This window comes from Macrobrachium nipponense, chromosome 25, assembly GCF_015104395.2.
Source record: "Macrobrachium nipponense isolate FS-2020 chromosome 25, ASM1510439v2, whole genome shotgun sequence".
NCBI classification, from domain to species: Eukaryota; Metazoa; Arthropoda; class Malacostraca; order Decapoda; family Palaemonidae; genus Macrobrachium; species Macrobrachium nipponense.
The window spans coordinates 27,752,882-27,765,827 of NC_087214.1; positions in this window are offsets into that span (position 1 = coordinate 27,752,882).

A 12,946-nucleotide genomic window follows, 5' to 3' on the forward strand; every position below is an offset into this window, starting at 1 on the left:
TATCCAGTCCTTATTATGATTATCCAGTATCGGTCAATGGTTTGTTTTCCAATTGCAGATGAATGTTTGTGACATGTTTCACTGCAGTGTGGACGCATCCTTCAAGAATAGCCATAAAACTACAAAACGACTACGAGGGAGACTTTTGTTACTTGATACAGTAACATTCTAAACAACTGGGGTAAGAAACCAGACTTCTTACACTCAGTATCTCGAGGAGTTTGAACTTGATCCTTCCACGAGTCCTGAAGATCCTTCAAGGACACAGCACTATAAGACATGGATTGGGACCGTTTGGGTTTTGGAAATGGAAAGGGAAATGGAGAGAGAGAGAGAGAGAGAGAGAGAGAGACTCCTTTCCCTCATATGGCTATCATACGAAGAAGCATCACCTGACAGTTTAACTAAACGTTAAGTCCTTCGTATCTTTTTCAGAAACACCCTCTCTCACTCCCTCTCTCTCTCTCTCTCTCTCTCTCAAGAGGACTCTCACTCAGCCCGCCTGATGCAGTAGATTCCGAACCTTGCAGTCCTGGGGATTACGGGGGACAAGTTCCAACCCTGTTATGAGAGGATCTGAGGTAGATGGAGGAGGATTCGATGTCGCTGTTTGTTCTCGAGTCTGTAGTCTCTCTCTCTCTCTCACTCTCTCTCTCTCTCTCTCTCTCTCTCTCTCCTGCAAGATATCGTCTGGTTTTACATTTCAATGGTATAATAAGATGAACAGAATGATAGAATGGTGAATCCAAGTCATAAGTATTAAGGAGGAATTAGTGTTCATAGTCCAAATGAGAGATCGATCCAACCTGATTTGGTGTGGGCTGTACTTTACATAAAAATCGCAGAGGTGTTTATTTGCCTCTTTTGAAGTTCCTCGTTGGACAAGTGGTTTACGTGCTCGCCTACCGATTCGGTAGCCTGAGTTCGACTCCCCGCTCCGCCAACGTGGAATCAGAGTTATTTATTTCAGGTGATTAGAAATTCCTTTTTCGATATAATGTGGTTCGGATCCCATAATAAGCTGTAGGTCTCGTTGCCAAGTAACCAATTGGTTCCTAGCCACGTAAAAATATCTAATCCTTCGGGCCAGCCCTAGGAGGGCTGTTAATCAGCTCAGTGGTCTGGTTAATCTAAGATATACTTCACTTTTAGCCTGTTTTGACACAGTTGCCAGTTTCCTGATTATGTTGTTTGCTATACCTTTTTTTTCTTTTTTATTTACAAAGTTCTTTCATAACCGGGCAATTACGAATAATTTTGGGATACGTTTACCACTGAAACCTTTAATTCGGGTTTTCGTAAGGAAATAAGTTGACTGTCCATCCCATGAGGAGATCTGAATCGAAATCTTACGCCGGCCCCCGCCCCCGTCCTGGCGTACTCTATCTCTCTCTCTCTGTCTCTCTCTCTCTCTCTCTCTCTTGTCTGACCATAACATCGTCGAAATTTCTACAAAGAATAATGATCACCCATTTATCTCAGAAAATACTGAATTAGGAGCTTAAATAAATCATTGAAACGATATGGGTTTCTCTAATAAATTTTCATAAATGAATACTATTGAATAAATACTTATAAATGAATTTCCTGCAGAGATCTGAATAATAAAGTGTTAAATTGAACTGGAAGCCGTATCTGGTTACTTATCCCACCACCTAGCATCTTTCTTTCACTAAGTATATATTTAAACAGCCAACCATTACATAGAAATAATAGGAGACAATTACAAAGTTATTATTATTATTATTATTATTATTATTAATTATTATTATTATTATTATTATTATTATTATTATTACTATTATTATTATTATTACTCAGAAAATGAACCCTATCAAAGGGGCCACTGACTTGAAATTGAAGCTTCCAAAGACTATTCTGGTGTTCGTTCGAAAGAAGCAAGAAAAGGCAAAAGGAAATACCGAAAGAAGAGATCAGTTATTAGAAAAAAAAAAACACAATCTAACAAATTAAGTCTCGCACCCAAAATAGATTAAGTCAGTAACGAATAAGGGAAAAGGGCGACAGATTACACCAAATTCGTCTTCCTCTCCGATTCCTGATGGAAATTGATGAGGAGAGAATCCATCTCTATTCTGGACGATGAATTTTTTTTTTTTTTTATTGCGGAATAGGCGTGAATTCGTCCGTAAGGTCTCAACGAGGTTCATTCTTTGAGGTTAATCTGGATTTCTTATTTCTCATTTTCTGGTTTGTTTCCCTTCTGATGTCTGAATTATATTATTATTATTATTATTATTATATTATTATTATTATTATTATTATTATTATTATTATTATTATTATTATTATTATTCACAACGGCGTCTACCAAATATAGTTACACAAATCCAAAAGTTTGTTATACATCATTATTGGTCTCTTGCGCATGGGTCTGAGAAATTATGATTTTTAACAGAAATGAATATGAATCATTCATCATCATAAGAATAACAGTTGCAAAAATTTTTCTTCAAAGCCCATATTGAGGAATCAATGAATAGAAGAGAAAGTTATATTAAAATACAAAATTTTCAATGAAGAAAACAATAAATATGATAGATTTAATAACAGCCTAATCTCCTACTGAAGAGAATCCGATTCTATAAGTAAGGGGAAAAAATGAAACTAGAAGTCGCTTTAGCCGAGATAACCTTTGTGGAGACCTTTCTGAAAACTTCATTCTCCCGAGATTAAAAGACATTTGATAGTTGGAATGACGCTGCTCTCGCTCGGGCGGTGAAATGGGGCACATGATCTCCTTTTCCCTGGTTCCTTCTGAACTTTCTTTTTTATGGAGGGATATTACTGGATGCAATTCGGTGGTTATAACGTGACGAGGGGTTCGCTACTGTCGTGACAAAAACAACGGGGTCTGCGTTGAGCGTGGGAGGATTCGGAGAGGAAATTCCACCTTTGGTTTATCATTAGAAATCATCTTCTATACTTTGCTATATTTATGTTCTTTAATAAAAAGTAACTATTTATACATGAATAGACTAGGAGAGGCTACAGGTGAATATGAATGTTAAATTAAATTCACACTAGTAAACTGGAAAGAGACAAAGTTTAAGTAATATTTGTCTCAAACGCTTTGATAAATGACACAGAATTCAATACGAGAGAGAGAGAGAGAGAGAGAGAGAGAGAGAGAGAGAGAGAGAGAGAGAGAGAGAGAGAATATCATCTATGCATCGTATCAACAATCCCCAATCAGAACATAAAAAGTACAAACTTGGACAAAAGCTCAAAAAGAAGACAATGAAATACTATTCAACGCTTCGCCAGATGGGTGCAACTCATGAATGCTAAACAGGAACTCAGAATGAGCATAACATTAAACCCACGAACTCGGATATTATTTTAAATTTGTGGGAAACTAAACAAAAAAAATGAAAACGTACTATTTACGACCTGATCATGGAATCACTCATGTCAGTTATGAAAAGCCTGCTTAATTAATTTGGCATCAATGTTAAAGTAAATCATTACACAAAGAAAATTTTTTGGGAAATTAATGCATTTCAGTCTCAATCTGTCATCAGTGGAAAGTGAACTATTAAATATGAAGAAATGTTGAGGAAATAACTAAAGTTTATGAGAGGAAAAATTTTTCAGTGTCAGTGATGTTCCGTCAGGTAGGGAGGACCTTAGCATATATACATCGTTGGCCTTCTTGATTTTGATCACTTCTGGATTCCAAATACCTTTGTTTCTTCATATTCACAAGAGATTCAAGTGTCTAAACACAAGTCTAAGGCAGCAATGAAGTAGAAGCTGACAATTACGATAAACTAAAAATTCTTACGATTACTGACTGAGACCAGCGCCAGCTATATACAAAAAAGAAAAAAAACTATGATAAAGTAAAAGCAGAAATTCTGTAAGGAATTTCACTACCTGTAAAATAATATTTTCTGGTCAAGTTATGGAATTGCTGCTGTCAAGCCAGGACTGGGTGGACACTTTCGTCCATCCAGCGCTTCAGACTGGGTAAACAGGGAGTTGAGTGGTTGGACAGCGAAGAAAACCCGACAGCTGCACTTAGAAGCAATAGCTAGAGAGGTTGATCAATTGATTTCTGACTGCTACAATTGTCTTAAAACTTAGGTTATTGACGCCGCGATAGAGAGGTTGGACAGCAAGAATGGTGGTGAAGTAGAAGGCTAACCGTGGGTGCAGCTAGGGGCCAAAGGGAAGCTGCAAACGCCATTTAATAATGTCTACAGTCTACCACATGAAGTGCAATGAAGGTGCTAGCTCATACGGGGAAAATAATGTTGTAGATCACCGGTACCGCAATGAACGAAAATATGGGTCTAAATAACGGTTTCACTTATAACAGCTGAAGGTGGATTGAGCTGATGTACAAACATATACTGCTGTATCACATTATAAACTACTATAGTCGATTCACTTAAGGTAGCTTCTTGGGTGAGCCCTATGCCTACGAGACGTTTGTTTGGCGGTCGCTGATTGGCTGGGAGCTGCCTACCTCCCAGTACCAGCCAATCAGCGGCCGCCAAACAAACGTCCCGTAAGCATAGAGCTCATCGAAGAATCTACCTTAAGTGAACCAGCTATAGTTTGTCAAATGAGCTTTCCCTTCCCCAAGGAAGCCTTGCCCAAAGGCAGCGGTCATTTCCTGATAGGGGTTAAGGTATAAGGCCTTTTCCCACTCGATGCACCAACAGGCTCTTCCTGGGAATTCCAGACACAATCCAGCAAATCCCGTTCTTCCATTCCAGGCCGTTGTTCCAGGCGACAGAGCGTGATGGAGCCTGGATCCAGCCCTGATTCCCAGCCAGGGTGGAAGACGTAGGTGAACTATTTGGTAGTTAAAAAAAAAAAATAGAGCTATGTTAGGCTGGGTTAGGTTCTATCTATTCAGGAGGCAACTTGATGGGATATTATTATTGAATATAATTTATCAACGTCTGTACAAACGGTTATTCATTCCACATCGATTTAGAAAGAAATTATTTCATCTACAAAGCCTTAATATTTTCTTAATTTTCATCCACTTAAATGATCTTATTAACTATATTTTTTCGATATTATCACATTTAACTCTTGAGTACTACTTCAGTCTTAAAATAATGAAAGACTGAGCGATTGATGAAGAATAAACATGAATAAAAATAGTCAAAACAAAACAGCCTCACTAGACTCAAGGCCTAAATGATATCAAGCTCAGCCTAAAATCTGAATAACAAGCGTTCAATCCCCGATCCGGGCAAGGAGTGGATATATAAATACATAATAATCAACCTCTTCAGAATATTCCTAAAATGATACAAAACCGCGAGGAAAACCCGGCGGAAGTCCTTTCAGAAGACTCGCCAATCCCCCGTAACAGAATATCGAGCAGCCATGAAAATCCAGTTATGATCGGGCGACAATACGTTCCAATAATGCTACGACTGGCGTTATGTCAACTATTTCATTCCGACGTCGTAGGGGATTCGTTTTACGCGTCGTGAGGGAAGGGGGAGGAAACGGAGGAGGAGGCGTGGGAGGAACAAGAGAGAGAAACAGAAGCAGAGCTTTAATACCAACCGGTGAGCGGTGACGACATTTTAACTATTCCGCTAATCATAACCGACCGTTTGAAAGACGCTTCTCATGATTCGGATGTTTATTGTTATTGTTTCTTCTTCTTGTAGTTTTAAATTTTTGTACTCAATGTTTTTAAACGTATCGTCCTCAAACGCTCTTATAACCAGATTTCTACTGGCCAAAAGAGGGCTTAAAACAATAACTCTCTAGGCCTGTGTATACACACCCTTCAAAATCACTAAACCGATCCAAGATGGCCGGGACTTTCCTTTGCTTTCAGGCCAACGGGATCAGAGGCTAAATGAATACAACTGATTCCTAAGCACCAACAACGTCCCTTCCAGCCTAAGAGGAATTTCCGGGGCACATTCCAAGGACGCATTTCAGTTTCCATTCCAGGGAAGGTCGCTTCGTCTGAGCAGAAACTTCGTAGTTTTCGATTTCCATCTTCGGTGGGATAACAAAATCCCTAAGGGTTCGTTAATTTAAACGGTCAAATAATTTAAATTATAAAAACTTTTTTGTGGGGCGAAAACTCGATTTTATACGTAATTCTAACAGTATTTAATTTTGAGTAAAACCGCAGTAATAACGATAACAACAACAATTAGAAGAACACCATCTTCATCAACGAGAAAAATAATATACAATAGTCAAAAATGTCTGTTCAATCAAAAGGAACGAAGTCTGTAAATACAAACATACTAAGAGTTGGCTCAGATTCAAGCACTTGAAAATAGGAGCACTCAACACACACAAATATAACACTAACCAAATGGAGAAATGTTCATTAACATTCAGAATATCATAAACATAAACAATATCAAACACTTGGAGAAGTATTCATTACTACTAAAAAACGAAGGCCATCTCAAGAACGGAGCCATTTCAGAAAGAAAAAATGAAAAACACATTAAATGTTCAAAATTCGAAGCTGTCAACTTGAAGTCTGAGACAACGAGATCACATTCAAGTTACGGGAATAAGTAACCCAAGGATTGTTGGTCCTCAGGGTAACAGAACACTAACATCTCGCCTACATTAATTATAGTTATAGTAATTTGGCTGCTCAAGTTCTGAAACGAAACTTTACAATATTCTTACTCAATTGGGAAATCCAGGGGAATATTCGCCTTGCTTTCGTAATAATAAGGAAATATACAATAATAATAATAATAATAATAATAATAATAATAATAATAATAATAATAATAATAATAATAATCATAATAATAATAATAAAACAATACAATTATTTTCAACCGGCTTAATTTATTTAAACAAAATTCTCTCTCTCTCTGTTTTTTTTTCTGTAAGCTCTACAACACCATAAATACGCATCACAATTGACCTTTGAAAGCCTCCTGCCTAAAAATAGCGACACGAAACCCTGAAAAAATAGCTGTGATATTCCTCTTCAACACCAAATGGGGCATTCAGTTTATGATGCTGTTGTGGCATTGGGACCGAAGCACAACTGAATCCTCAGTTCATGACGAATGAGAACTTCTTAATCCCCGTGCAATGCTTCCTGCTAATGCACTGGAGACTCAACAACGCGCAGATAAGCCTATACGTGGAATATCAGAGTTGAACCAGGAACTGTGAGCTTTAAAAAACAAAATTTATTTCGTTATGACTAACAACACGCGTTCCCAGTCCTCCCTTTCCAGAGGTAATTCGGGTCGTCTTTTTCTTGTGCTGTGTTCATGTCGTTGCAAATGTTTCCGCTAGTCCAGACAAACGATAAATACATCCACACAATTATTATTATTATTATTATTATGATTATTATTATTATTACTGAAAGGGTCAAATGGGCCTTCAACTTGCTAAGCCCAAAACTCTCACATTATGTATATAGTATATGGCACTCATCTAGAAAATAACGAAATGTATTTCAATAAATAATTCCCTTCTCCTAGCTTGCAAAATTCATTAAAGAAAAATTTTTCTTTTCCCGTAATAATCCTTTCTTCAAAAAGGAAAAAAAAGATACAAAACAAACATATATTATTTTTGAGAACAAAATGTGATTGGAAGTCTTATCCACGAGAATATCTCATTAAAAATCATAAGAAATCACTTTTCGCATTCTTCCAAATAACTAACCACTTGTTTTGTTTATGTGGCCATTCCTTAAAAAATGAAGTTTACCGGAAAACCACAAACTGAAGAGTCCCTGTTAACCTGTGGGGGTCACGTCGCGACCCACAAAATGCCTTTATTAGAGAGAGAGAGAGAGAGAGAGAGAGGAGAGAGTTACAAGGAATTACAAGGATTAGGATATCTCGAAGGCTGGTTAGTCCCTCCGAGGAGGCATTGTGTGCTCACTATCTGTAGGAGCAGGTTTTGTACTGTGCATTCAGTGTCTAATGATTTTGTCTAGCTTTCTTTTAAACTCTTCCACATTGTTGCTGTTTACAACTTCTGGTGGCAGTTTATTCCACGCGTCACATATCATGTATGTAAAGAAGTTCCCACAATGGGATGTGTTGTATCTCTTCAGTTCTGGTTTCCATCCATTATTTCTTGTCTGGTTTTCGTTTAATGTAAATAGGTTACTGTCTACTTTTGTTATGCCTTTCAGTATTTTGAATATTTCTATAGTCGTCCTCGCAATCATCGTGTTTCTAAGCCATACATGTTCAGGCTCTCTAGTCGTCTTCGGTAACCTATTTGCCTGATGGATGGAATTAACTTTGTGGCTCTTGCTTGTACTCCTTCTAATCTATTTATGTCTTTTCTTAGTGTTGGTGACCAAAACTGTACTGCATATTGAAGATGGGGTCTAACTATTGGTGTGTAGAGCTGCAGCACAGTTTCCTTGTTTCTGTATTTGAACTGCCTCTTTATGTATCCCATTAGTTTCTGTGCCTTCTTTTCTGCTTTTATGCACTATTTTGTGGATTTTAAGTCCTTGGTATAATGACTCCAAGGTCCTCCTCTTCCTCTTGTTCTACACTTAATGTCATTCCCAAGCAGCATGTAGCTGGCATGAGGGTTGTTTGTTCCTATTTGTAACACTTTACACTTATCTACGTTAAAAGGCATTTGCTATTTTTTTACCACTCTCCTATTTTCATTAGATCATTTCTTAAACTTTCCACTCCATCTGAGTCTACTGCATTAACACCTAGTTTGGTGTCATCTGCAAATTTGGCTATCCTGCTAGTTAAGCTTACATCAGTGTCATTAATGTGAATCAAAAACAAGAGGGGGCCAAGGATAGACCCCTGTGGAACTCCGCTTGTGACATCTGCCCATTCTGATTCTTCAGCATTTATTAAGACTCTCTGTTTTCTATAAGTTAGCCAGTCTTCGATCCAGTCTATTGTTTCTCCTACAATTCCTAAAGCTCTGACTTTTGTCATCAGTTTCTTGTGTGGGACTTTGTCAAAGGCCTTTTGGAAATCTAAGTAGAGTATATCTATTGCTCTACTACTGTCGTAAATACCTAGCATGTTATGAAAAAACTCCTAGAGGTTTGATAGGCAGGATCTGTTTTGTCTGAAACCGTGTTGACTGTTTAACAATAAGTTGTTTCTATCTATGTCATCCACAATTTGATCTGTAATTATGGACTCAAAAATCTTGTAAATGACTCACGTTAAGCAGATTGGTCTATAATTTCCTTGGTCTAATTTAACCTTCCCGGCTCTTCTCTTGGACCTTTTTTGTAAACTGGGGCACATTTCATAGTTTCCATCCTTTTGGTGCCTTTCTTTGTTCAGCACTTTTCCTGTAGAGTTTATGTAGGTGAGGAACTATCTCCTCTTTAGCTCTTTGATTTCTCATGGATGAATTGGAGATTTGAATTTGTTGAGTTTGTCTATATTGTTTTTAATGTCCTGTTCTCTAAATATTATTTTGTCCAGTGGATCTGCCCCTTCATATTTAATAGCAGGTTCCGGTATTGAGGTAGTGTCTTCAGTTGTGAATACACTAGTAAAAAACTTATTCAATAACTCTGCTTTTTCCAAGTCTGAGTTCACCAGGTTACCTCTAATGTCCCTTAGGAGGCCTATGCTTTTTTTTATTGGTTTCCTACTATTAACATGCGCAAAGAATTCTTTTGGGTTTTCTTTACAAACTAATGCAACTCTCTTATCCTAATTTATCTTTGCATTTCTTACTAATTTGTCCACCAATCTACAGAGTTCTTTATGCCTGCTTGCTTCTATTGGTGTTGGGTGTGAGTTCATTGATTTGTGCAATCTGTCTCTTTCTCTTATCTTATTTTTAATTTCCCTGTTGAACCACTTTGGCTGAGGGTTACCATTTGTTAGTATTTGCCTTAAGGGTATACATCTAGAGCGTTTTTCTGTGTATTCCTCATGAAAGGCTTCCCAGTGCTTATCTATGCCTGTGTTCTCGTCGTACTCTAGATTTTTAACGTACTCTCCTTTAGCCTATTTAGGTTTTGTCGACGGTAGTCTAATCTCATCAAAAACATCTCTCTTTTTATGGCTGAACATTAATTTGAAATGAGATAATTTTATGGTCGCTTTTGCCTAGATTTGCACCTACTGAAAGTCAGACTAGATTATCTACTGTTGATAGGACGATGTCTAGTATGTTGTTTCCTCTGGTAGGTTTGTCCCCCCCAACACCCATTGGTGGAGGAATTCATTTTTTACAAAATCTAAAAGTCTCTTTCCTTCTACGTTTGATGCGGAGGTCATCGTGTCCCAATGTACCGCTCCATTTGAAATCTCCCATTATTATGCAGTTTCTTGTTTATCTCTTGTCCTAGTAGTGCATAGAGCTCCTCATCGGACATTTGTGATTGGTGGGGAGGTCTGTGCACTAGTATTAGAGTTATCTTCCTCCCTAGGCTTTTTATATTAATGCCAATCACTTCTTGCATGGTTGTAATTTTACACTATTGGACTGAAGTGGTCCCTAACATATAACATAACGCCTCCACCTTTTTTATTGAGTCTACCTTTTTTGAACAATTTAGATCCAGCTATCTGGTACTCTCCTACGAACTCTCTTGTTGCCTCTTGTATCCATGTTTCTGTGAAACCCATTATGTCTAATTCCTCACTTTGCTACCAATGCTTTGAAGATATCTACGTACTTTGTTCGAATTGATTGTGCATTAAACTGTGCCACTCTGAGGGACTTTTCTATCTTCTCTTTTGTCCTCGGTGGCTTTATTAGTTTCCCTTACTGCCATTGATGCCTGCAGTGCTACTACTAGCCAGCCCCTGGGAGCTTTCCGATTTCTTAACTCGAAAGTTCAGTTCATTGGAGTGTTTCAAAAGGTTTTCGTTGAGATGGTTTCCTATTAGATTTGCTCCTTCCGTATTCAAGTGAGTTCCATCTTTTATATAGTTTTTTTATTCCCAAAAGAGAGAGAGAGAGAGAGAGAGAGAGAGAGAGAGAGAGATGATTTAATATGAACTATTAGATATTTGATTACTTGATCGTACAGAAAGCTTAAATTACTTTTGCTCCCTTGAAAGTGACTGAAAAGAGAGAGAGAGAGAGAGAGAGAGAGAGAGAGAGAGACGAGAGCGCGAGAGAGGAGCGAGAGAGAGAGAGAGAATTTACTGGGGAAATAATGACTTCAATACAGATTGTATATTAAACATATACAATCACTTTTACAGAAGAAAATTATGATTAAACCACGAAATCAGCTTCCCTCAGCAACACCTGTTAACTAAAGTACAACCCACCCTCGCATTCCACGTCAGTTACTTTACTTCCTTAATATAACCCATCGCTCTACATCTGCATCACGAGGGAGGGCCACGCAGACATTATACCCGAGCAAATGACGTCCTGAGCTGACCTTATTTACAAAGGTTTAATGGCCTCCTTGGACGTCGTCTTGACTGATCTCGGAGTCTCTCTCTCTCTCTCTCTCTCTCTGGGCATCCAACTCAACTATTTATCTATTTGATTTGATATTTTATTTTGGTGCCAGGACAAGTGGTTGGACAGCAAAATCATGAGCTCCAGAAACTATATGAGCTGAAGTATAAGGATCTAAAAGTGGAATTTGGTCAGAAAATCCCACATATTTGCATTATGAAGAGTTAGAGAGGCTAGACAGCAGGATTGAAGAGAGGAGGTGATAACGGAGGAAAAGTAAAAGGCTAGAAAGTGGGAGCAGCTGGGGGCCTGAGGGACACCACAACCACGAGACTGCAACTCTCTCCGTAGGACACTTACGAAGCTTCAACTGTCCACACGGAGAAAGGAACTCGGATATTCAGGCAAATCGAACACAGATCTAAAACCTATCAATTAGCAAGAGAGGCCTTATCCTTACAGGCAACACTCACACGAATGGAGTGTTTAGACGTCGCCTCCATAGATCCTGTGTTTAATCTAACACAGTAATGGACACTGATGTCGGTTAGATCCACGATAAACACGAATGAGTACTTTGCAAACATTTTTAAACATTCGCCTGTTGAACAAATAGCGTCCCACATTATACCGTTCAATTTACATTACAATTATTTACTTAAAACAAGTATGGTGGGCATTTACAATAAACGAACTTATTTACAGATGTTGGTATTATTATTATAATTGTAATTAGGCAGTTTCAATTTACATTATAATGAGTCACTGAACACAAGGGCAGTTTGCATTTACAATGACGGAAGAGCTGTAACTTACAGGAGACTGTAGCATATCACTACTCTCAATGAGCATTTAAGAGAAAATTAAATAAAAGAGAAAATGAGAATAGGACAGCGATTTCAAATGTTAAGGACTGCTTCAGGAGCAAGAGCCCGTGCTGCTAAATTCCAGCTTTATTATATCACAGTAATTTGAAATATTCATTATGAGTTTTCAGACATCCACACAAATCGTTTACTTCATAAATTGTTACCAAGAAGGGAATATTTCCGTGCTAAAAGTGGCATTTGGGATGAAAAACATCTTGTAGGTTTGTTACACCTGCTGAGAGAGAGAGAGAGAGAGAGAGAGAGGATTGCAGAGAGAGAGAGAGAGAGAGAGAGAGGGAAATCTATCAAAACAAGGCATGACTCAAAATAATGATAAAAAAACAAATACAAAAAATAAAAAGGAAAGGAGACAAAAGCATAATTTTTAAATAAGAAAAAAAGTAGAATAAAAAGTGGGCGGAGTCAACCTTAATCGAATGAGTCCTTTTATTTTCGGTTCCTTTTGATCAGGATTTTTGGGGCAGCGGCATAGGACAGGAATCATGTCTCCGATAAGAAGACAGGATCAACTTTTGTGTCAAAGTTTTTTTTTTTTTCCTCGATTTTTAAAATGTTTTAATTTCTTTTTCTATTTCATGTATATGATACGCTCTCTCTCTCACTCTTTCTCTAATGATTATAATGACCATTCAAAGGAGAAGCCATCCCTTTTCTTATTATAGTTCATC